This window comes from Trachurus trachurus, assembly GCF_905171665.1.
Source record: "Trachurus trachurus genome assembly, chromosome: 2".
Taxonomy (NCBI): Eukaryota; Metazoa; Chordata; class Actinopteri; order Carangiformes; family Carangidae; genus Trachurus; species Trachurus trachurus.
Genome location: NC_139914.1, coordinates 13,764,363 through 13,791,081, shown reverse-complemented (window position 1 = coordinate 13,791,081; position 26,719 = coordinate 13,764,363). Strand labels below are relative to the sequence as shown.

The 26,719-nt window shown below is 40.4% G+C and overlaps 1 protein-coding gene and 1 long non-coding RNA gene across 2 annotated transcripts in view; one reads left to right on the top strand and one right to left on the bottom strand.

Moving 5' to 3' along the window:
- Positions 1-11,755, top strand: part of pudp (pseudouridine 5'-phosphatase) — a 262,995-nt gene extending 251,240 nt beyond the window's left edge. The window contains exon 5 of the transcript XR_014596025.1: positions 11,716-11,755. The gene's annotated coding sequence lies outside the window, so the exon portion shown is untranslated. The remainder of the gene's footprint in view (positions 1-11,715) is intronic.
- Positions 1-26,719, bottom strand: part of LOC310999124 — a 355,538-nt gene that overhangs the window by 167,811 nt on the left and 161,008 nt on the right. The gene's annotated exons all lie outside the window — the stretch shown is intronic.

Sequence of the window (26,719 nt, the reverse complement as noted above, 5' to 3'; positions counted from 1 at the left end):
CCTGTGTGTTGTAGATGTCTGAGGCACAGATGAAGGCTCAAGATAAAAAATCTTTAAAGTGATATGCCCAAAAAAAATGTTTGTGTCTTGCCTCACTCCCTAGTCCATGACCAGCAGATAGACACCATCCTTTTGACTGTGTGTGCAGTAACAAGGGAGATAGAGCCGTATCGCCCGTAATTAGCTTAGCTCAAACACTGGAAGTGTATGGGTAGTGTTAGCCTGCCTCCTACCTGAGCCGAAATCAGCAGTCAGAAGCTGATTTCATTTTAGCTCTAAACTCTGTAAATATATCACTTTATCGACATTTCAAACATGTTTAGGTGAGAAAGTAGCCGTTTAGATCAGCAGTGTGTCGTTAATTTGTCTAAATACCAGCTGTTTACAATTTTGTTCAGACAAATTCGGCGCTACTCAAGCTAGCCGTTGTGACAAACGCACTTCCGGTTACTTTCACAAAATAAAACACCCGTTGCCCTTTACATACAGAAAACCATGACGATAAAATTTGTGCTTTTACTTTGAAATAGGAAGCTAACCTACCCTCGATGTAGCTAGCTTGGACCAAAATAAACTTTCTTTGCTTGAACCCTCCGTTTTGACCGATCTCGTCCCGTTACCGGCATTTGACCGCTCAAGATGCCTTACCGGAGAGTTTTGTCAGCTCTGAGACGAAGATCGGTCCGTTTAGAGTTGCTGAAGAGTTTCTCTGATGACTTTAGGTGGAGGCAGGCTAACACTACCCATACACTTCCAGTGTTTGAGCTAAGCTAATTACGGGCGATACGGCTCTATCTCCCTCGTTACTGCACGCACAGTGGAAAGGATGGTGTCTATCTGCTGGTCATGGACTCGGGAGTGAGGCAAGACATGAAAAAAAAAATGTTGGCGTATCCCTTTAAGGATATTTTTCTGTTTAATGTTCTGAGACTCAGATATGTTCCAACTCCATTACCTGGTGTTAACCTGTGATCTGTATCTCGATGTATTATCTTTGGATAATAACATCTGATTATATTTAGCTACACCTGGCATTTCTGCATTCCATCCACATTTTTTATCAGCATCTCAATATGCAAATTATGCTCTGGCTTATCGTTTGAAGCAAATCAAAAGAATGAATGGCGTGCATTCTCAGAGAGCTTGTTGATTTATGAAGTCAGTAATATCATTTCTGGCACATTCACAGTATTAAAGCTCTTGTGTATCTATCTAATATCTGCAAGTAACAACATCACACTGTCACTGTAAGCATATTCTACTCAAATGTCGCACTGTTCCCTTATTTAATTTCTAGAAATTGGTCAAATTATTGTGATGTGGAAACAAAAAAACATCTCAACAATAGGTCAGTAAGCCAATCAGAGGAGAGAAAGCTCTGGGCCTTTTGAGTAACTGAGTAAAAATATAGCAGATTTCAAGTAAACACCCAAAGAAACCACATCAAGTGGGTGGGGCAGATGTTGTGACATCACAAAGTCGCAGAAGTCTTGACAGCTTGTTTTAAACCTCTTGTTGTCTTTCTGGGTCAAATTGACCCAATTTGTTTCCTTCCTTCCTTCCTTCCTTCCTTCCTTCCTTCCTTCCTTCCTTCCTTCCTTCCTTCCTTCCTTCCTTCCTTCCTTCCTTCTTTTACACAATCTTTTTTCCCTTCCTTCCTTCCTTCCTTCCTTCCTTCCTTCCTTCCTTCCTTCCTTCCTTCCTTCCTTCCTTCCTTCCTTCGTCCTTACTTCTTCTTCCTTCCTCTTTTGATCCAATTGACCCTCCATCTTTCTTTCCTCCCTTTTCCCTTCTTTCTTTCCTCCCTTTTCCCTTCTTTCTTTCCTCCCTTCTTCATCCCTTGAACAAATCGGTTCCCTCCCTCCATCTTTCTGTCCTTCCCTTTTCCCTTCCTTCTTTCCACAATCGTTTTACCCTTCCTTCCTTCCTTCCTTCCTTCCTTCCTTCCTTCCTTCCTTTTTGACCCAATCTGTTCTCCATCTATCTTTCCTTCCTTTTTTCCCTTCCTTCTTTCCTCCCATCTTTCCCTTTGTCCTTCCTTCCTTCCCTCCTTTCTTCCTTCCTTCCTACTTTTCCTTTGTCCTTCCTTCCTTCCTTCCTTCCTTCCTTCCTTCCTTCCTTCCTTCCTTCCTTCCTTCCTTCCTTCCTACTTTTTCTTTGTCCTTCCTTCCTTCCTTGACCAAGATGGACAACAGGAGGGTTCTCAGTATTAATACAGAATCTCAACCTGATTTACAATAATAAAGAAAAGATGCAGTAATCTAACTTCATAGGACTTTTAAAGTAAAACTGATGTGGCGCTTCAAGATTTCCGGATCAATTAGGATTCATTTCCTCCAGATGCCTGATAAATATAAGCCCATTGATCTCCATATCACACCTGTGAGTCATTACCTCTTTAGCTGGAGGATGTATAGATGAAGAATCTTCAAAAAAAAAAAAAAAGAGAGAGAGCAAGAGAGAGAGAAGCTAAAGGAGAAAAGACAGAATAAAAGCCGGTGGTAATTTCTTCACGGCGTCCAGCCTCTCTGCCACCGCTGACCCCCGGAGTATTGGTCCTGGCAGCTGAGCCGGCTACAATTATCATTTAGCAGCAGTGAAGGACTCTGTTTGATATCTGCCAAGGTAATTTAGTGGGAAAGATTGAACAGAGATTTTTTTTCTTTCTTTTTTTCCCCCTCAGATTGTGATTGACCTGTGTGCATATGGAGCAGCAGCAGCAGCAGCAGCAGCAGCATCCCACTTCATCCCAGCTACAAAACACATCCATACATGTGTATTCAGAGAGCGTTCACAGGTATTTACCTGACTGTAACAGCTGAGTTATTTTCTCATGAAAAGCAGCAGGACTTTTCATTGTTATACAACTGTTAGCTAGTCTGCTTTAAATGGGATTTCGATTAATGGTGTCTATCAACCCTAGATGTATAATTTAAGCTGGAAAAAGCTGTTTCTTGGATGCGTCTCTATCGTGTAAATCATCCACCGCCTGTGATCAACACCCACGGTGCTACTGTTGCACCTTCCACTCATGCACATTAATCATCTATGCATCACTCACTCACTCAGACCGCCGCTGCATTCAAAAAACCCCGGAAGAGTGGCCAAATTGTCTCGCATCTAAATGACATTTGGTAAAACATGAATAATTCAGATGGAATGTCTTTTTAAAGAAGCTGTTTAGAAATCAAGCACAGAAGGGGTTTGCATTTGCATGTTAGCAAGTCCGCACTAAGTGTAATTCTTGTCACACTGTTTAGCTAGAGCCTAATCTAGTTTATGGTCCTTTACAGATAACAATACCCCCTTCTTAGGAATTAAAGGGATAGGTCAACATTTTTTTTTTCGTGTCTTGCCTCACTCCAGAGTCCATGACCAGTAGATAGACACCATTCTTTTGACTGTGCGTGCAGTAACAAGGGAGATAGAGCCGTGTCGCCCGTAATTAGCTTAGCTCAAACACTGGAAGTGTATAGGTAGTGTTAGCCTGCCTCCACCTAAAGTCATCAGAGAAACTCTTCAGCAACTCAAAGCTGACAGAACTCTCCGGTAAGGCATCTTGAGCGGTCAAATGCCGCTAACGGGACGAGATCGGTCAAAACAGAGGGTTCAAGCAAAGACACTTTATTTTGGTTCAAGCTAGCTACATCGAGGGTAGGTTAGCTTCCTGTTTCAAAGTAAAAGCACAAATTCTATCGTCATGGTTTTCTGTATGTAAAGGGCAACGGGTGTTTTATTTTGTGAAAGTAACCGGAAGTGCGTTGGTCACAACGGCTAGCTTGAGTAGCGCCAAATTGTAAACAGCTGGTATTTAGACAAATTAACGACACACTGCTGATCTAAACGGCTACTTTCTCGCCGAAAAATGTTTGAAATGTTGATAAAGTGATATATTTACAGAGTTTAGAGCTAAAATGAAATCAGCTTCTGACTGCTGATTTCGGCTCAGGTAGGAGGCAGGCTAACACTACCCATACACTTCCAGTGTTTGAGCTAAGCTAATTTTTTTTTTACCGATACGGCTCTATCTCCCTTGTTACTGCACGCACAGTCGAAAGGATGGTGTCTATCTGCTGGTCATGGACTCGGGAGTGAGGCAAGACATGAAAAAAAAAATGTTGGCGTATCCCTTTAACCATTAAGTGCTGGACATGTTTAAAAGATCAGGATTAATTGCTGCAAATTGGCAAATTCACAGCCCAGATGAAATCTAAGGTTTACTCTCTTTTTATCTTGCCACAGTTTCCCTCCAATGAAGAAAGACGACCGTGCACATGTCTACGGGCGGCGGCGGCTATTATAAGGAGCTGTGACTGTGTATCAAGTGAGAAGTGCTGACCAGAAGCAGTCTTTAAGCCGGTGAAAACAAGGTCAGTCATCACGCCGGGGGCAGTGTGCTTTAAAAGAGCCTAATATTGTGTTTGCTGCGTCCACTGCTGCTAAATCATGTCAAGGGGGAGCGAGAATTGGTTGTCAGCGCCACTTTTTACCCAATGATGTCATTATTTAGAGGTTTTATTAGGTGTAACATTAACCATTGGGCTGTAACCTTGCTTGGCAGTAAGGGGTAACCTGCATCTCTCCAACAGGAGTTCCCACACCTCATGGTTTATGTCTGTTCGCTGAATATCACAGCTATACAGAACTAGAGGTGTGTGTTTATTTAGATTTATGGGTGTTTTGCAGCTCAACACCTAGATCTTGGATTGACAGCAGCTGTTTTCAGTCTGGAGCTACAGACTCCCAAAGCAGTCAATGACAGAAAAAAACATACTACAGTGAAACAAATATTAAAAAAAAAAGAAGTAATAATCTCATTATTATGTTAGTTATGTGATTTTAATTAAGTTTTTACGAGGAAAAAATTTAATCTTTTGAAAGACTTTAAAGCTAAAGCAGTGGTTTTCAACCTTTTTTGGCTCATTACCCCATTTTGACATCACAAATTTCTGGCGACCCCCCGTCAATCAAGATGCACCAGCTCAGATTTTATATGTTGCATTTTATATGAACTTGATTTGTATTTGAGAAAGTGAAAGTATAGAATACAGTTGTTTAAGATTGTCTGTGGTGTTTTTAATCATAATTTTAAAAAGAATAATAATTAGTTAAAAATCAATTACTAGACATTTCTGGCGACCCCATTTCAATTCCAGGCGACCCCACGTGGGGCCCCGACCCCAAGGTTGAAAAACACTGAACTAAAGACTAGATAACATTGTTTTTTTAATTGTTTTTGTCTATTGAACTCATGTTAAACTGAGGCAATAGATTTTTGGGGATTCTTTTCAATGCCCTTTTTGATATTGTAGGATTATTATGTAGAATTCAGGTATTTTTTCATTAGCATCCCGTTTTCACATTCTGCTATTATCATGTTTGTATACTTTTGTTTTGTCTGACTTATGTGCAATAGAATTGAAATTTGAAAAGCTGTCTGTAAACAAAAAAATGACATGAAACATCCAGAGATATTCATGGTTTCAAGTTAATTTGTAATAATTTCAATTCCAATTTCAATTTTAAGGTTTTATCGGTTTTTATTGAAATAATTACAGGCTTCATAGTGTCTTAAGTAGTTATTGAATAATTAATATTTTGACCTCCATAGCTGCTATATTAAATCCAACAGCGTGTTGCCTTCTCAGCTTCACCTCCACATTGCACTATTGTGCTATATTTAGTGCAACAGCCAATTTCATTAACTAGTCCTGTTAATTAAAAAGGGAAAAAAACACTTTATATTATCCCATATGGGACCTTTAACACAGTATTGCTGCCACCTAAACACCACCTGGATTCAGCAACAGCTCAACATTCATAATGATTTATTTTCTATGAGATTTCCCGCCCACAAAAAATACAAATATGGACTGATACAAAAGGTCACAGCGGTGTAGAGGATACCGGGAAAGTTTATCACCAAACATTTGCTGTGTATTTATGCAGTATGTACATTTTCATATTGTACATGCGGGGATTTGACATTCATTCAGATAAACATTATTCCTCGCCTGTGTTGTGGAGAGCAACAGTTGACATGCATAATCAGATGATGTAGCGTGTATAATCATTGATTTATAAATATCAAGAGAAGCGTCTGTTGCCGTGGGATCATTGCAAAGCGTCGCGCTAATTCTCAGTGGCAAAGGGGGTGAAGATTTATGTACACCCACGGTGCGACGCAGCAGAGAGGGATGACCCGTTGCATATCTGCTTCACTTTTAGCGCTTGATAGATGGAGCCGTCCAAACACAACTGTACCCAGCTTAATCCTGCAGCAAAGACTCGCGTCGGACTTCGCACGCCTTCTCCATCGACAGCGGTGACTTATTGGAAATGTCGAAACTCCTCCGTCCTTTCTCCTTCAGCCCCGGTTGCGTCTCAGCAGAGGTTTCACGGTGACCTTTGGCTGCTGCTCGGTCAGGTGCGGAGGATTTATGAGGCTCGAAACGTTCATTCATTCTGCAGACTTCTATATGTCACATTCAGGTGTCATTTGTTTCTCTCAAGGAGGTGGTCGTAGCTGTGATTGCGTTCAATAAAGCAATAACTTAGATTGTATCTAAAGATGATCCAATAAAATAGGGGTCATTTATTCCACACTCACAACATACACGGTTTAAATTTAAATGCAGTTGGTAACACCCACAGGAAGGGCCAGTGGGGGTTAAAGGGATAGTTCAACATTTTTGGCAAATTTCCATTACCATAATCCCTATAGTCATAGCAGTAGGTTCGTTAGCTTTATTTGTCGGTGCAAGCTATTTTTAGAACGGCAGAGCAGAGCCGTGAGCTGCTCAGAGCTACGCTACGGAGGCTAATGGGATTTCTTGGTTTCCCTCATCAAACTCATCAAACTCATCAAATACACAATCCAACAACTCCACAACGCTCTGGTGGACAAGTTGTGAGCGGCACATTCACCACGCTATGAGATAATAACACAACATTACCAGACAGAGTTGTTTTAGAGGGAAATTCATGCAAAACCGCTGATGCGCGTTGCCTTCAGGGGCAGTTTTTCATCAAGCAGACTCTGTATTTACCTCGAAAACAACTCTGTGTGGTAACGTTTTGTTATTATCTCATAGCGTGGTGAATGTGCAGGTCACAACTTGTCCACCAGAGCGTTGTGGAGTTGTTGGATTGTGTATTTGATGAGTTTGATGAGGGAAACCAAGAAATCCCATTAGCCGTAGCGTAGCTCTGAGCAGCTCACGGCTCTGCTCCGCCGTTCTAAAAATAGCTTGCACCGACAATTAAAGGTAACAAACCTACTCCTAAAACTGTATGGATTATTGCAATGGGCCAATTTGCCAAAATGTTGAACTATCCCTTTAAGTTATTGCACTGTATGTTGGTTCAATAAACATATTTAAAATGGCAGAAAATGTTATCATATCTGCTTAAGTTTGGGGTCCTATGTGGCCCCCTCCATCATTTAAGTTGCCCATTCATGGTGTAGACGTTATATGTCTGGAAACTGTGCCGTCTATCCCTTTAAGGGGTTAAACAGACTTTGTGATTGATGTAAAACTCAAACATGATTGATTACAACTTGGGTTTCGGTGTCATTGTGGTGACAGGTACATATTATAGTATGTTGTATGTCCATCGAGGCTGTCAAACAGTGTGTAAACAGATTCTAAATCTTCTACAGTTTGCAGATCGACTTTGTGGTCCAATTTTGACCTATTGCGCTTGTCGGTGTGCTGTCGTCCCAATGAGTCTGGTAAATGCAATGTCCTTTTACGGAGTGAGTCGACATTTGATTAGTTGACTTAGACGTTGCTACTTCACTGACGATTCCTAAAGATGGTGGGAAGCCGCTGGTTAGTGGATAGTCTGAAGGTCTGGATTTCTATTTCTGGTAGCGAGCAAGTAACCATTAGCAACCGATTGCGATTACATCTTCTGACATGTTAAAAGCCGACAGCACACAGTCAATTCCAAGATGAACTGTAGATTCCGTGAATTATGTTAATTACAGTGATTATCCTCCACCTCTCCTCAGTTGAAGCTCTTTAGGGCTAAAAAAGCAGAGGTAAGTCATTTTCTAGGAAGTGTATTACCACATTTGTATTCTTTATGGTAAGTGTGAGTGAAGATGGGTCATTGTGATGCACAAAATCCTGCCTCTTTTTAAACAATTGGAGCCAAAAGGATTGCACTTAAATTTCTGCAAGACAAACACACTCTCAGTGGCGATGTTATTACCTTTTTGTGGTGTAAATCGAATGCAGCCGAGGCTGAGTGATGGACCGAGGCAAGACAAATCTCTGTCCTCTGAAAAGTGCTGACTTTAAGGCAAAAAATGGTAATAGATTCTCAAAGTGAGGGGCCATTACTGGGGCGGCATGCAAATGACGGGCAAAGAAATAATCTACAAGGTGTTATTGAGCCCTTGGTTTAAGGAGGAAGGGAAGGCCTCTCTCCATTCCCCTGCTGAAGCACCGTAATGTGCGGCCTGTAATTAGATATTGATTTGCTTTGTCGATGAGTATTTCAAACTAGTGTCGTCCTCCCAGAGAGAAGGGGATGCATAAAAGTCTGAATGCATCTTGTTAGGCCTAAAGTGTAATATCTTCATACAGGTGTGAGATTGCTACAGTGCCAAGTGAATAATTACTTATCTCTAATGGAAAGAAAGAGGGCTTGGTAATTTGGTCCCAGTGAAGTAATAGTTTCAGTGTCCTTGGGAAATACCTCTACATTCAAAATCATCAAGCTCTAAAGATTTGTCTGTTGGACAACAAATATTTTCACAGCTTTTAGAACTAGATGTAGATAAACATTGATTTTTATTTATATTCAATGGGGATTAAATAAATCGCTGGATGGATTGTATTCAAATTATGTCTCCATAAACTAGATTGTGTTGCCTAAGGAACTGATTCTAATCACTTTTATTTTAAAGATTCAACAATTTTGGACTGGTATTCTAGTGCAGCGGTTCTCAACATGGGGTCCGGGGACCCCCAGGGGTCCTTGAGAGGGTTAAAGGGGGTCCCCTACTTTTTCTTGAAATTCTACCACTTTTTTTTTTGAGAATTTTACCCCCTTTTTTTGTAGAAAATCTTTAACCTTTTTTTTTTTTTTACTTTTTGTTGAGATTTTTTTTTAACCACCTCTTCCTATAAATGTTTAAACGTTTTTGGAGAAATTGTACCGCTTTTTTCCAGAAATTTTGCTATAATGTTTCCAAAAGTTCACACCATTGGCCCTAATTTGAATGTACAACGTTATTCAGTCTCAGAACAAATATTTGTGTATTTCTGGTTTGCTTGAAAATTTTGTCCAATGGGGGTCCGTGGTCTAATTTGTGTCAATTTAGGGGTCCTTGATGTAAAAAAGGTTGAGAACCACTGTTCTAGTGAATACCAATACCACAAACCCTTACCATCTTATCTACTTGACCTGACTTTGGTACCGGCCTTAATGGTTTTCCCAGACAATGAATCTTAATGACTCTGATGTTGCCCTAATGCTACATCCAGCTCCATCAGCACGTTGACCTTTTTGCTTATCAGTGAAATGTTTCAACAACTGTTGGATGGATTGCCATGGCATTTGCTGTGTCCGTATTCCCCACAACATGACTGGCATTTGTTTGTATCATTTGGTTGGTGCGTGATGTACAATAGATTGTCCACGGTGGAAAAGAGGCTTCTGACTTAAGCTTTACTGATTCCCAGTTTCCTCAATCCTCAATTGCCGAAACTGGAAATTGTTTTTGGATGACGGCTTAAAAATCTGACATACAATTTAGTAGGATTGTTTGGCCTCGGTGAAGGCTGATATTCTAGTTACTGTACCACTGTTGCACATTTTGAAACATCATTTATACGCAAAACAGCCATTGCAGAAAGCAGTTTGAACCTATTGTCCTTTTGACCAAAGAGTTTATCTCCCATTGGGTCCAATTCCAAGACTAAAGGTACTTTTGGCTGGGTTTGGTAGCTCATGGAGCGATAGCAAGTAGGATGCAACCCTGTTGGTTGAATTATTTCCTATAAAACCATCAGATGACACAGAAAAAGTTCGGGTAACACCCTCTTCAGGCCAGCAGAGGGATCTAGTAGGCTGGTAAACTCTATTAAATAGGTCCAAATTTGATAAGAAAGAGAAATAATGCTTATAGTTCAACATTATACTTCATCACCTGTCCTGTTTTGTAGGTGTACCTTTAACTCATTGAGTGCCAGCCCCTTTATATATAAAATGGTCAGTGCCGTGGGCCAGCGTTTTGGGGCATTTTGAGTAATATTTCAAGACCCACAGAATATTTTGTACTATGAGTCTGAAAACACCAAATAGCTCAAAAGAAAGAGGAGACTCTCTATTTAATTAGGAGAAAAAACATTTGACTGTACCTTGTTCCATTCTTGATTTATCTTAAGTTGAATAGAGCCTGGTTGCACCAAAAAGACCACTTTTTTTCTAGAAAGCTGAGAAAAATGCATTTTTGTGAAAAAGAGTCTCTCAAGAAAAACAATGATTTATCAGTTTTAATTTTGGCTTCAAAAACATGTAAGACATCTGAAATTTCATTTCACATGTTTTTTTCATTGTACAATTAAAAAAAAAACTAAAATACAACAAGTCGGAGTCCTACTCTGCAGTTTCGTCTCTTTCATCTCTTGCGTTTGACGTATATACAGTATACGTCAATGGCACTCAGTGAGTTAAATAAAAAGGTCTTGCATCATCCAATTTAATAGTGCAGTCTCAACAGGGTTTGTTTGGGGTTCGGGTGAGTGCTACTAAATCACTCCAAATCATGTTTACAAAAAAAAGACATTTTAGTGCAATCACAGAATCTGAAAATGTCTTTCTTTCCCTCGTTGCCATTTGATATTGTGTACACTGAGAATGAGAGATAATTAACATGGAGAAACAGAGTGTCTGAAAGAGATGAATCATCCCAAATTGCACCATTATCTTCTTTGTCTGCTGCGCCCACTGATCTTTGTGAACAAGTTTTGCAGATAAAGTTAAATCTGGTTGGATATTAAATCCGGGGTTGATGTGCCGGCTTATGATCAGGCATCTCCTCCTGTCAAACTGCAGACAGAGCTCGGGCTGCTCGGGCTCATCCGTCAGCCGCGTGATTGGTCCTCCTACCTGCTTAAACTGATGTATCTGCCCAATAAAACGAAACAGACGGCACAAGCTTTACCTGGGTGATTTAGGCAGGCGTCGAGTCAGCAACCTGTCCATCCTAATGGCTCTCAGCTATAGTGTATGGCCTAAACTAAAGGATTAGGGCTTGGCTGTCTTTGAATTAACAAGAGCAATACACTTACTTTCAAGGAAACACAGGAAGTATGACATTGCAAAACATCTCAGGGTGTAGGTGATCAACTTTAGAACTAAATATGGATGCTTTATGTCGATACATTCAATTGCGATGGTATTTACACCCAATGACATCCAAGTTGTACTCCTTTGCAGAGTCGTGCAGAGTCGATAGGTGGAGTCTGGTCATCAGTGATTCGTTCTGCTTTCCAGAACCTCCAACACACACTAAAAAATGTTGGGTTATTTCTGTAACCCAATTTCTGAGTTATTGGTGTTGAGTTAAATTTCTGAGTTATTTTTCCAGAGTGTAACACATTTTCGGGGTTAAAGGCTATGAATTTAACCCAATTCCTGGGTTGTTCAAGTAATTGGGTTATTTTTCAGTGAAACAGTTGAATATTCAACCCAAAGGTTGGGTCAAAAAGAATAACCCAACCTGTTGGGTTAAAATAACCCAAAAAAAAGGGGTTCGTCCTCATCTGAACCAGCAGTTGGGTTAAAATTGGGTTGTTTTTTAACCCAACTATATTTAGTGTGCAGTATGGGGTTAAAGCAGATATCAGTGGAATGTTTTTGTTAATATAAGTCCTAAATAGTCCTATTTTCCGTCAGCAATCACTTACATGAAGTATTTCAGCCTAAACACGAGTCTCTCCATCACTCTGCTCTGCTGTAACCCGAGGAGAAAATTTTCCTTGTGGGATACAAGTGTTATCCAATGAGGAGAGAGAACGGCATGAAGGGCTGTGTGTGCAGCCAAGGGATGCGCGTGAATGTGGTGACGTAGCACGAGGACCAATTGATGCCTGACAAGGGCGGGGGCTGCTAACTCATGGTGCGTTCAAAGAAACTCGTACTTTGTGTTTTTCCTTCCTGTGAAGTCATACCAGTTCGATCTGGTACGAGTTCACGGGTCGGAAGTTACGAGTGGCCGTTATAGGGAACTTTCACAGACAACAGGATGGTAAAAACACGAGCTACGGGTTACCTGGAACGCTACCAAGTCGTAGTTGTGACTTGAAGCTGTAACTTACGGTTTCAAAAGCCTGCCTTGAACGCAGCATTAGCCGAAACGGCCGTGAAGCTGATATCTGCTTTAAGACTGGGGTTGAGCTTCAGGTTTAGGCTTAGTTTTGGACAGACTCCAGTACCTTTTGGTCTTCTCTATGCACTTTGGAAGTTGTGATGGTGGAGGTTGGTGCCCCTCCCCATTTTGTTGGTGCCAGGTGGTCAGGGACCGGTTGTTGGGTTATATGGAGTCAGGTTTCAGTGAAACCGCACAAGAAGAAAAAGATCATTTTGGAAGCTCCGTTTTTGTGTGGACAGGGCCTTAGGAAGTGAGGTTTGTGGAGTCTGCTCATCACTGATTCATTTCACTCAGTCTGGCTGCAGTATACAGCAGTCAACCTGCCACTTATTCTCCCCTGGCTGCCACAAGGTTTGATTGTGTCCATCTTCAGCTTGAGTTCCCTTATAATTATGTAAAATAAACACATTTTTTTTTACATTTAAACTCATGTGTGTTCTTCCCTCCCTTGTGGAAAACACTTGACCAGGTCGAGGCTAAACAAGTCTTTTGAGGATACCAGATTCTTTAGTGAAACCATGGTTACAATACAAAACCATTCATTGTGGTATTTGCTAGATAGAAGATATACCTTTTTTATCCTCTTAGGAAGCAACACATACATTTTCATCCCTCAATATTTGTTTGGTTCAAGTTCAACAACCTCTCATTGATTTGTTTTTCAGCATGTTCTGCTCCTGTTTTTTTAATACTTAATTATCCCATACTGAAACATGGAGCTTTGATGATTTTTCACAACTCGACAGCAGATTGAAACCGAAGCACTGGAGTTAGAGGACATCATAAAAGTGCATACAAAATGGCCAAGAGAGTTTTTTTGCGCAGCCCTTGAAGTTTGCAAAGATTTTTTTTTTTATCGTTATTTGATCTTGTCCGCACAAGATACAAGTAATTATCTTGTTAGTGCAAGTTAGCATTAACTTTAATGTTTTGTAATTAAGCTATCGATTTTTGTCAATAGCTGAATAATTCTTTGTCATAGACACTTCAAAGCAGCTGGTTTAAAGGGATAGTAGCATTTTTTTAAAGTGTGGTTGTATGATCTACAAATAGCCCTTAAGTACTTTAATTGCAGTAGAAGACTCTCTGCACTCCTCCCGTTAGCAACGCCAGCCCATAATAGCCCTGCCCAGAGATTTACAACATACAATGTTGAAAGACCCAAAGAAACGGCCTATTTTCACGGCCTAAAAGAGGTTTTACCAGGAAAAAAAAAACACAGTTCCATTGTTCACTATAATATAATTTTTTCCAGCGAGTTTTTATTTGGACCTAACCAACTGCTGATCAGCGGGCGCTAACCCTGGGCGGAGGGATATGTGAGTTGGTTAGGTCCAAATGAAAACTGTGTTTTTCCTGCACTTTGAGGGTCTGGAAAAAATTATATTATAGCGAACAATGGAAGTATGTAATTTTTTTCAGGTAAAACCTCTTTTAGGCCGTGAAAATAGGCCGTTTCTTTGGGTCCGTTCACAACACTGTATGTTGTAAATCTCTGGGCAGGGCTATTATGGGCTGGCGTTGCTAACGGGAGGAGTGCAGAGAGTCTTCTACTGCAATTAAAGTACTTAGGGGCTATTTGTAGATCATACAACCACACTTTAAAAAAAAATGCTACTATCCCTTTAATGTTGAATTGTGAAACACGACCCCATAGGCCAACTTAATATTCTTCTGGGCCTCCTGCCATGAAAGGGTGTAGTTTCCAGGAGGTTCTGGACTTTCTGCCCTGTGTTTTACCTCTCAGGCTACATACAGTTGATCCTACATCAGTGCTGTGCAGCTTGAAAGGAACACCTGCAGATATAACATAGTCCTGCTGCCCTGAAGAGGTGCTGCTTTTGACTCTCACCTACTGTCCAGTTCATCCCCAACCGGCTCCATCATGGGGTTCCTGTGCTCGTCTTCATCTTCTGAAGCTTCTGTCTGTTTTTTTCTTTCTTTGTGGCTCATTATCTCTCTGTAGGACAGAGCCCTGGTCCACCAGTCTGTCTTCCTTTGTTCTATTAGAACTGTATAGTGCTACTTCCTGCAGGACAGTGTTGTCTAATAATACATCAGAGGCCTTTTGCGACACAGTTTGTTCCCACAACGTCTTTGGACTGAGGCTTCATTTATTTCTGTTGCTGCAGGAAAACTGCAAGTTAAAGGGATAGTTCAACATTTTGGCAAATTGGCCAAGGTAAATGCAGAGACTGCTTGTCAAAAAACTGTCCTTGAAGGCAACGCGCATCAGCAGTTTTGCATGAATTTACCTCTAAAACAACTCTGTCTGGTAACGTTGTGTTATTATCTCATAGCGTGGTGAATGTGCAGCTCACAACTTGTCCACCAGAGCGTTGTGGAGTTGTTGGATTGTGTATTTGATGAGTTTGATGAGGGAAACCAAGAAATTCCTTTAGCCTCCGTAGCGTAGCTCTGAGCAGCTCACGGCTCTGCTCCGCCGTTCTAAAAATAGCTTGCACCGACAATTAAAGGTAACGAACCTACTGCTATGACTATAGAGATTATGGCAATGGGCCAATTTGCCAAAATGTTGGACTATCCCTTTAACCAATATCAATTCTTCATCCCTCTAAAAGATTTACATGACATTTTACAACTTACTTTCATATTCAGAGATGTAAAATATGATTCATGCTGTACATCAGTTGTTCCCAGGGCCGTTGCTAGGAATTCTGGGCCCCCTGAAAGAATACTAAAGTGGGCCCCTGACTATATGTATTATCATTTTTTATTTAGCCTACTTTGTTTTGATGCTAATGCTAACGAGTATTAGTCAGGGTCTTATGCAGAATAATTCAGTCATACAAAGATTAGACTACTGGGGTTTTTTGTGGGCCCCATTGGGCGCTGGGCCCCTAGAATTATCATCACCTTAACGGCCCTGGTTGTTCCTAAGCTTTTCCTTCTGTCCAACAATGAACTAAGACAGAAACACCAACTAGTCACCCAATCTGAATAATCAATCAAAGTTATTACTTTCCAATCTCTTATGAGTGTCTCTTGAAATATCACCCATATGGCACCAGGTGTACTGGTTACTTTTTAACTGGACTGTTCCTTTTTGGATATATGCAATGCTCCTATATAATGTATAATGTCCCTTTATACAGCTCTGGAAAAAATGAAGAGACCACTTCAAAATGATCAGTCCCTCTGGTTTTAATATTCATAGCTATGTGTTTGAGTAAAATGAACACTTCTGTTTCATTCTATAACCTACTGACAAAATTTCTCCCAAATTGGAAATAAAAATATTGTCATTTAGAGCATTTATTTATTTGCAGAAAATGGTGTTTTCAGACCTTGTAATGCAAAGAAAACAAGTTCATATTCATTTTAAAACAACACAACACTAGTTTTTAAACTTAGGAAGAGTTTAGAAATCAAAATTGGTGGAATAATCCCAATTTTTAATCACAGCAGTGTTTTTTTTAAATTTATTATAATCTTTTTTCCTCATTAAATGGTTGAACATGGTCTCTTTATTTTTTTCCAGAGCTGTATATATACACATATAGACTGTATATAGACTGTTCAGTCCAGGAACAGTCCAGTTAAAAAAAAAAATATATATATATAATAACACCTTTTCACCTAAACCATACAATAAGGTGTTGAAAGGTAACGCCACCAATCTTCTTTCCTATCCTGTCCTCTGACTTTCTATTTTTGTAAATTACCAGAGCGTTACCCACCTCCTCCCACCCCCACATTTACCGCTCTGCTCCTGAGAGGTTTCCATGGTAATCAGTGTATACAATTACATCGTATTTACCGACCGTCTCTTCCTGTTCCTCGTCTTTTTTGGAACATTGCTTCATTATAGAGACTCTCCTCCCACTCCACAGCCCATCTCCTACTCCAGATACTTCATCCCTCCTTTCCCGCCCTCCTCCATCTTCTCTGTCTTCCTCCAGCCAGGCTTTTACTTCTCTGTCACCCCCTCCACCCTGTCTGCATCAATACCCAGCCCTTTATGTGATCCTTGGCTGGTTCAATAATGCTGTGCGCTCTTTTGGGCCCAAGCCTCTCCAGGGTCCGTCCTCGGCAAATAAGATATCGAGGGGACAAATTAAAATGCTGCTGTGATTGTCTATAGACTCTGTTGCAGTTTGCACTCGTTGTCTCTGGGGGGCTTGGATGTACAGCGGGGGGGGGGGGGGGGGCTGAGAGACGGTGGGAAGGCATCAACATGGGGGGAATTAGGCTGTCTGCTTCAAACCAATACCATTCTAGTGCATTATCAATTTTCCCTCAGTCCTTATCGCGTTAAAGGGAGGAGTTTTGGAAAGCGAAGTGTTTTCACACTACGCACTAAAAAATGTTGGGTTATCTCTGTAACCCAATTTCTGAGTTATTGGTGTTGGGTTAAATTTTTGGGTTATTTTTCCAGAGTGTAACCCATTTTCAGGGTTATAGGCTATGAATTTAACCCAATTCCTGGGTTGTTCAAGTAATTGGGTTATTTTTCAGTGAGTAACCCATTTTAACCCAACCTGTTGGGTTAAAATTAACCCCAAAAATGGGTTTGTCCTTATTTGAACCAGCATAGCGTGGTGAATGTGCAGGTCACAACTTGTCCACCAGAGCATTGTGGAGTTGTTGGATTGTGTATTTGATGAGTTTGACGAGGGAAACCAAGAAATCCCATAATGAGCCTCCGTAGCGTAGCTCTGAACAGCTCGCGGCTCTGCTCCGCCTTTCTAAAAATAGCTTGCACCGACAATTAAAGGTAACGAACCTACTGCTATGACTATAGGGATTATGGCAATGGGCCAATTTGCCAAAATGTTGAACTATCCCTTTATAGCTAAGACTTAAAATAAATAAACATTTTACAAAATATAAAAATGAAAGTAAACCACCATCTCTATGGGGGGACTTCCTGTGTGGGTTCTCCAGCATCCTTCCATGGGTTATTCTTTTTGACCCAACTTTTGGGTTGAATATTCAACTGTTTCAACCCAGGAATTAGGTTAAATTCATAGCCTATAACCCTGAAAATGGGTTACACTCTGGAAAAATAACCCAAAAATGTAACTCAACACCAATAACTCAGAAATTGGGTTACAGAAATAACCCAACATTTTTGAGTGTGCAGAGGTTAAAGACATTTTTCGAGACTTTAAACTGCACTGTTTAAATTGTGCCGTCACTTCTCGCAATAAGTCCTCGACCTTTATACTTCTATTAGCTGGTTTCATTTTAGACTTGAGACAGAGGGAAAACTGAGACGGACGAGTGTGTACCGAGCCGAGGTGTGAAACGCTCGGCCTGATGAAATCTTCGGTATCTTTCAGGTCGAGGCAAAGCGTTTCGCAGAGGTGAGGATATGTCTGGCTGTTTAGATAACGCGCCCTTGGTATGTTCTCCTCCCGATAGCCGAGTCTGTGATGTGATGTGAGGAGGATTCCTGTATTTACCCACAGCCGGACCCGAGCTGAGCTGAGCCGAGACCCCCACGTTAAACATCACAGGACCCCATTACCGCCACTCCACTCTGACCAACGATCCGCGGCACTCTTTTGTTCACAACACATTTATTCCGAATTGCTCCGCACACAGGACAATCACACACATGCACAAACACAAAAACACACTTCTCTCCCCTCCAGAGCAACTACCCTAAGAGCCACTGGGGTGTGAAAGAAATAAAAAAATACCATATTTGAATCATATATTAATGACGCTAGGATCCTCATTATTTCATTTCCATGTAACAAAACGATCAGCAGCATTACATCAATTATTTTAGAGGAAAAAAATCCAAGGACATCTGGGATTTTCGGGCGATTATGATGCACTGAGTAAAATGTTTTAGGAACTCTTGAGGTATTAAGACTTTCAAACACAAAGAAGGATGAAGGAAGGATAATCTGCAATTTAAAAGCCGGTTTTAAATAAATAATAATTTTGGTGAGTTCTTTTTTTTTTTTTTTTTTTTTAACCCTCCTGTCGTCCTTCTGGGTCAAATTGACCCGAATCCTCCATCCTTCCCTTCCTTCTTTCCTTCCTTCCTCCATCCTTACTTCTTCTTCCTTCCTCTTTTGATCCATTTGACCTGATCTGTTCCCTCCCTCCATCTTTCTTTCCTTCCTTTTTCCCTTCCATCCTTCCTTCCCTTTGTTCTTACTTCTTCCTTCCTTTTTGACCCAATTGACCCAAACTGTTCCCTCTCTCCTTCCATCTTTCCCTTTCCTTCCCTTTCCCCTTCCTTCTTTCCTCCCATCTTTTTCTTTCTTTCTTTCTTTCTTTCTTTCTTTCTTTCTTTCTTTCTTTCTTTCTTTCTTCCTTTCTTCCTTCCTTCCTTCCTTCCTTCCTTCCTTCCTTCCTTCCTTCCTTCCTTCCAACATTAATGAATTCATCCATCTATTGAGTGTGTAGCCGATTGAAAAGGCAGCAGAGATTCTTCATGTCTTGTTTGGCAAATTATAAAATAATAATAAGTAACAACGGGGAGACTAATAAGGGGTTTTGAAGGACTGGCTTTTATTTTGGTGAGCTCAGCGGTGCACGGTGGTGTAGTGGAACTCCAGGTATCTACATACATAAACATGTGGTTGAAAAGCTCCTAATACCCAACAGCAGCAATTTGGATTGAAAATAGTCCCCTGTTTGAGGAGAGTTTATTTTATGATTATATCTTTTAGCATTTGTTGTATTATTAGGAATGTTAATGGTTTTTGCTATCTTTAAAAAAAAACATTTGTCAGAAGCTGGCCTTTTTTAAGATACATAAAAATATTAGAACTAAGGTATTCACTGATTTATTTCATGTCACTGAGTAAAAGGTAAAAAATTTGTAATAATTTACTCTTCCTGTATTTTATTTTTGAAATCTTGATCCATAAGATAAAATATATGACTCTAAAACATTCAGCAGGAAGGAAGGAAGGAAGGAAGGAAGGACAAAGGGAACGATGGGAAAAAAGAAGGAAGGGAAAAAAGAAGGAAAGATAGATGGAGGGAGGGAACAGATTGGGTCAAAAGAGAAGGAAGAAGTAAGGACGAAGGGAAGGAAGGGGGAGAGGCAAAAAGGGTTGTGGAAAGAAGGAAGGGAAAAGGGAAGGAAAGAAAGATGGAGGGAGGGAACAGACCAGGTTAACTGGATCAAAAGAGGAAGGAAGAAGAAGTAAGGATGAAAGGAAGGAAAGAAGGAAGGATGGAGGAAGTGAACAGATTGGGAAGGACAACTTATTACTATTTACATATTTGCTTTGAGTTTCCTATCAGCGTATATATTATATAGTGTCATTGATACAGGGTTACACTGCTGCTAAAGCTCATTAGAGTGAACTCCTCCTTTATCTGCTGGTTGGCAGCTGGACGTTGTTTACAGAGATTGTAATCCTACAGAACAGTAGCAGTTGATCATTTTACACAGCAGTCGTTATGATGGGATGGAAGGTTGAGTTGCCGTGGTGCTGTTAGCGGCGTGTGGCCCCGTGGCTTTGACTGCTACGCTGACATCTGACAAACGACGTGTCAGTGCAGATGAATGGCAGCCGGCGCAGATATATGAACCTCCGCCACGGCGCCGTTATTGTCTCTGTGTCATGCGGTTGTCACGGCGAGGTGGGCTTGTCTTCATTGAGAGGGATGGAGCTTTCAATCATGCAGTTGAGTCTTCATCAGGGTGTTTGAAGGGACAACTCCAATTACCTCTAAAAATTAGATTTTTTAAAATTATTTTTGCTTTTTAGTCATCATACAGGTCCAAACATGGAGATAAAGTCTGGATTTGGGTTCGGGTTAGCTTGAGATGTCTTTTTATAGTTTGATTGGCAGTCACTCATTTGTTAGTGCTGACTGGATGGTGCAGTTGTCATGTAATAGACATTTAGAAGCACTAGAAGTATTTCTTAATGATCAGTTACTAGTTAAGTGTGCAAAAGTAGATGATAATGTGTTCTTAGATCATACACACTAAAAACAGTTGGGTTAAAAAAAAAAAACCCAATTTTAACCCAACTGTTGGTTCAGATAAGGACGAACCCATTTTTCTGGGTTATTTCAACCCAACAGGTTGGGTTATTCTTTTTGACCCAACTTTTGGGTTGAATATTCAACTGTTTCACTGAAAAATAACCCAATTACTTGAACAACCCAGGAATTGGTTTAAAATAAATAGCCTATAACCCTGAAAATGGGTTACACTCTGGAAAAATAACCCAGAAATTTAACTCAACACCAATAACTGAAATTACAGAGAGTTACAGAGATAACCCAACATTTTTTAGTGTGTAATACAGATGTAGGTTCTATATTAATGCTATATATCTATATCTTTGTATTTATTTTTATTCTGTTCTATTTTATTCTATTGTATATAAATCCTAAATTGTATATTGTATATGCATATTTTTTGCACTGGAATATTTTTATTCTATTTCATTTCATTTTATTTTTTTGAATATTCAAAGAGAATAACCCAACCTGTTGGGTTAAAATTAACCCAAAAAAGGGGTTTGACCTTATTTGAACCAGCAGTTGGGTTATAATTGGGTTTTTTTTTAACCCAACTGTTTTTAGTGTGTAAGCAACATGTGGTTACAATTAAAACATCATTTTTCAAATCCAATTTCAAAATTTAAAGTGAAGAAGAATCAGTGGATTGGTTGGTGATGAAAATAAAGAAAAATAAAAGATATCAAACGTTTGCTGGTGTAAATTAACCCCCCAACGGTCCTTTAGACTCCATCATCCCTAATCCTAAGACTTCTAAGGTTGTGAACACACTATATGTCCACAGTGTAGAAGTAGAAGCTCCCACCTCATCTCTCTGCTGACACCGATATTCATTTATTCTCATTTGAAACTGACAAGGTTATAAAACATTCAGAATAGCTTTTCAGTTTCATTTCATGATTACAACTTTGTGTAATGGTGAAGTGAGGAATATGGATGAGGCTGCCTCCGGTACAACACCACCACCACCACCATTACCACCACCTACTATCCCATACACACACACACACTCACACTCTGATCAGAGCCCACAGAGGAGCTGCAACCTTGGACAACCTTGTAGCCGGACGCTGGCTCTCTCTCTCTCCATTGATGAAAGTAAACAAGGCGATGCCGACAGAATCCAAATGCTCCACCGTAGCGATCTGATAACACTGTTTACATAATTAATCATGTAGCAAAATTAATCTCCCGCATGCAGGTGAACGCCGGATGCCTCACCTCTCAACTTCATCCCAGATATCCGGCTGTTTGGGAACATTTGGCCAAAAATGTCTCAGGAGTTCGTCTTCATCTTTTTTTTTTTTTTTTGTACTTTCCTTTAAGATTTTTTTTTTGTTGTGATTTCAGGCTCGGCTGGGTCAGGGAATCATTAATCTTCATTCCGGCGCTTTGGGATTTGTTGTGACAGTTTTTCTCTGATTTCACTCCCCTCATCTACTGTCAGATGTGTCGCTATAGGAACAACGGCCGGCGGTGAACTTCACCCTCCTGTCGTCCTTCTGGGTCAGATTAACCCTCTGTTCCCTTCCTCCATCCTTCCTTCTTCCCTTCCTCCATCCTTCCTTCTTCCCTTCTTTTCTCCCTTCCTTCTTTCCACAATCCTTTTTCCTTCCTTTCGTCCTTCCTTCCTCTTTTGATCCAATTGACCTGATCTGTTCCCTATCCCTCCATCTTTCTTTCCTTTCCTTCCCTTTCCCTTCTTCCTTCATTGAACAAATCTGTTCCCTTCCTCCATCTTTCTTTCCTTCCTTTTTCCCTTCCTTCTTTCCACAATCCTTTTTCCCTCCTTTCCTTCCTTCCTTCCTTCCTTCCTTCCTTTCTTCCTCCCTTCCCTTCGTCCTTACTTCTTCCTTCCTTTTTGACCAAATTGACCCAATCTGTTCCCTTCCTCCATCCATCCTTCTTTCCACAATCCCTTTTCCCTTCCTTCCTTCTTTCCTTTCCTTCATCCTTACTCCTTCTTCCTTCCTCTTTTGATCCAATTGACCTGATCTGTTCCCTATCCCTCCATCTTTCTTTTCTTTCCTTTCCTTCCCTTTTCCCTTCTTCTTTCCTTGAACAAATCTGTTCCCTCCCTCCATCTTTCTTTCCTTCCTTTTTCCCTTCACTCTTTCCACAATCCTTTTCCCCTCCCTTCCTTCCTTCCTTCCTTCCTTCCTTCCTTCCTTCCTTCCTTCCTTCCTTCCTTCCTTCCTTCCTTCCTTCCTTCCTTCCTTCCCTTCGTCCTTCCTTCTTCCTTCCTTTTTGACCCAATCTGTTCCCTCCCTCCTTCTATCTTTCCCCCCTATTTCCCCTTTCTTCTTTCCTCCCATCTTTCCCTTTGTCATTCCTTCCTTCCTTCTTTTCCTTCATCCTTCCTTCCTTTCTTCCTTGACCCAGTAGGACAACAGGAGGGTTAATGGCAAAAATATTAAAGAGGAAAGAAAAAAGAAACCTTGGGCAAAGAGTGTGTAAAGGAACGAGGGATGGAGGGAATGAGGGATGGAGGTGGGAGTTCCGAAGGGGCCTTTGACTCTTTGAATTAGAAAATGGATGAGACAAATATTCACAACACTTAAGACGCTCATACTGCACCGAGGCTATTTTCCCCGTGGATTCATGGGTAATTACGTGCCCACTGGAGATGTAAAAAGCTTATATGAGAGGGAATGTAATGAAGGGAGATATAAAAGAAGTCATCAAAAGGAATACTTAAAATGGGACCTACAGGATTCAAAAGATTTGCTGGGTAAAAATCGACTGCAGCTACTGGAGTGTCCCTCAGGTTGTAGTGTTCTCAGTTAAACTCTTCCTCTCGCCCCGCCGCGGCGCTTTCCTTAATCAGTTTTATGAGCTCGCCAGGTGGGCGAGTGCATTTGCAATGTGACTTCAGGGGCCACAATCATATAATATAATCCATTAAAATGGCCCCGCTACAAATATGCTATGTCCTTAGGTTTAAATGATCTTTGTTTGTTGGCAGTGGTTTGGCTTGTGTGGGCGGAGCTTATGTGAGGCTGTAATTCTGTTAATCAGGTATAATAATCATAATGCAGCAGCTATATGCAATAGAAAAGTGCAATGACAAGTGTTTTTTTTTATTTTATTAAACTTAAATACATACAATGTAACACCACTGACAAGAACAAACAAACAAAACAAAATAAAAAGGATGTAAACCTAATTATACATTTAATCAAACATACATTTTTCCATATTTTTAGTTGTGCTTTTCTACCTTGTCTCGGTTTGTTGTGTTCATTTTTTCCAAAAGAAACTGGCTTTGCACTTCATTTAAAAAGAAAAAAGATTCAAGTTCCTTTTTGATTGGTTCTTAAATATAATGTTTGCCCCTAAAAGAAGAATTGTGTTTACCGTCTGCGGGCAATTTACATCATCAAATATTTAACAGTGTAATTTCAGAGTTAATATTTATGGACCTTAGCCAATTAGAGTATCTAGCCACAAACTGAAAAGTGCGACAAGTCTTTCAACCAATGTAACCACTGCGATAAACCTTCAGAGTCAGGAAGTATCTAAAAGTACACACTAACAAATGTTGGGTTATCTCTGTAACCCAATTTCTGAGTTATTGGTGTTGGGTTAAATTTTTGGGTTATTTTTCCAGAGTGTAACACATTTTCAGGGTTATAGGCTATGAATCTAACCCAATTCCTGGGTTGTTCAAGTAATTGGGTTATTTTTCAGTGAGTAACCCATTCATTGGGTTAAGGGTGTAAAAATAACTCAATGTTGCATAATCCAACTCTTGGGTTGAATATTCAACCCAAAAGTTGGGTCAAAAAGAATAACCCAACCTGTTGGGTAAAAATTCACCCAAAAAAGGGGTTTGTCCTTATTTGAACCAGCAGTTGGGTTAAAATTGGGTTGTTTTTTAACCCGACTGTTTTTAGTGTGATCTGGTTAGCATGTTCCTTTAAGTTCCTTTATATGTAGTGTGATTGAGTGAATCCAGGTAACATACAGTACAAGCTAATTGCAACATGGACTTATTTTAGGTTAACTACATAAATTATGCTTTTGGAGTTTGTAGTTTTCTAGAGAAGCTTAAAAAACATGGAACATGAATTAACAAGTGTTTCTGACATTGTAAGGCGATCCCATTGGTCAATCGCCCTATGGTCATGTGATACGTGACCACATCCTTATGTGGACTTTGTTGCTCTCTAAATTACACCACATCATGAACTCTTCATTAACAATATTTCAAACTCTTATCCTACAGTATCTGTGTTACCCTCATCTACTATGAATGGCTGATCCATTTCCCTGCTATGGATGGAATATTATCTCCTTGCATGTGTGATTCCCGGCTCATTTATTGAGTCTTTTCTATGCATGTGCCGTTGAGGACTGTCTGCCGTATTGACGTATCGAGCTGCGTGCCCTGACCTGGGCTGGGCCACCAAATTGAGCCATCATCAGTTTAAAGTATCTCGGAGGCCTCCCGATCCTACCGGGCCGTCGATAAATTTACGTGAATGGCACAATGATTGGGGGAACAAGTGGCGTATTGATAAACACGTCTCCAGAGTGTTAGTAAATGCCAAACGAGTCCTCGTTGTAACAACAGGAATCTCTGCTGATGTTTTATTGAGAAGAAACAAAATCTAGTGATTTGAACATTAAAGTCTTAGTGTCACAGTGTCCACCACTGCTGGACTAAAAAGCTAAACCAATCTAATGTTTTATATTAGAAAGTTATTCTTCTTCTTAAAGGGATAGTTCAACATTTTGGCAAATTGGCCCATTTCCATAATCCCTATAGTCATAGCAGTAGGTTCGTTATCTTTATTTGTCGGTGCAAGCTATTTTTAGAACGGCGGAGCAGAGCCGTGAGCTGCTCAGAGCTACGCTACGGAGGCTAATGGGATTTCTTGGTTTCCCTCATCAAACTCATCAAATACACAATCCAACAACTCCAAAACGCTCTGGTGGACAAGTTGTGAGCTGCACATTCACCACGCTATGAGATAATAACACAACGTTACCACACAGAGTTGTTTTAGAGGGAAATACAGAGACTGTTGATGAAAAACTGTCCCTGAAGGCAACGCACATCAGCGGTTTTGCATGAATTTCCCTCTAAAACAACTCTGTGTGGTAACATTGTGTTATTATCTCATAGCGTGGTGAATGTGCAGCTCACAACTTGTCCACCAGAGCGTTGTGGAGTTGTTGGATTGTGTATTTGATGAGTTTGATGAGGGAAACCAAGAAATCCCATAATGAGCCTCCGTAGCGTAGCTCTGAGCAGCTCACGGCTCTGCTCCACCGTTCGAAAAATAGCTTGCACCGACAATTAAAGGTAACGAACCTACTGCTATGACTATAGGGATTATGGCAATGGGCCAATTTGCCAAAATGTTGAACTATCCCTTTAAATATCCTTCAGGACAAAAGCAGAGGCATGACTGGACTAAAACACAATAACACAAATCGTTCAGACTATCACATATAAACTTTGCACACACACACCCACACACTATAAACATATTCTTTTCAGGTTGAACAGAGTTTGATTGCATTGCAGTTGTTTGTAAAGATGAAGCCACTAGTGGGAGTTTAATAGGTTCTTTAAAATAAACAAGCTATGTTGTACATTAATTATGACCATAATCCTCATCCTGTATTTTTAATTTACCTTAACTTAACTTAAGGTGCATCGGAACCTGTTTCACAGTGAATGTACGGAATGCAAATCAGCTCCTAAATAAACTTTAATGATCTGTGGGACTCGTGCAGGTTGAATTTGCTCCAAAGTCAAATCCCCTGTGAGAGCATAAAGGTGACCTTTGTGTTATGGGGGTTGCTCACCAACCTTGGCACAGTTTGTGATTAACATCAGCAGTCTGCAGTCCACACAGCACTAACACAGCTTGAATACCATTAGCAGAGAAATATGGAGACAATGGAAGCCTAAGTAAACTGCCTTTTAATGTAAAATGCATAGAAGAAAGCTGCATATTGGTGAAAACCTAAAGGTAGAAGTTATCTCTTTCTTTGTTAAACAGGTCAAGGTTCTACATGAACAAATCTCCTTGTTGTTTACAACTACTTCCGGGTAGAAAACCAGCGTGAGAACAATAGTGACGGACGAGAGTTTCGCTCTAGGTCCAAATAAAAACTGTGTTTTTCCTGCACTTTGAAGGGCTGGAAAAAATTATATTATAGTGAACAATGGAACTGTGTATTTTTTTTTCAGGTAAAACCTCTTTTAGGCCGTGAAAATAGGCCGTTTCTTTGGGTCTGTTCACAACACTGTATGTTGTAAATCTCTGGGCAGGGCTATTATGGGCTGGCGTTGCTAACGGGAGGAGTGCAGAGAGTCTTCTACTGCAATTAAAGTAC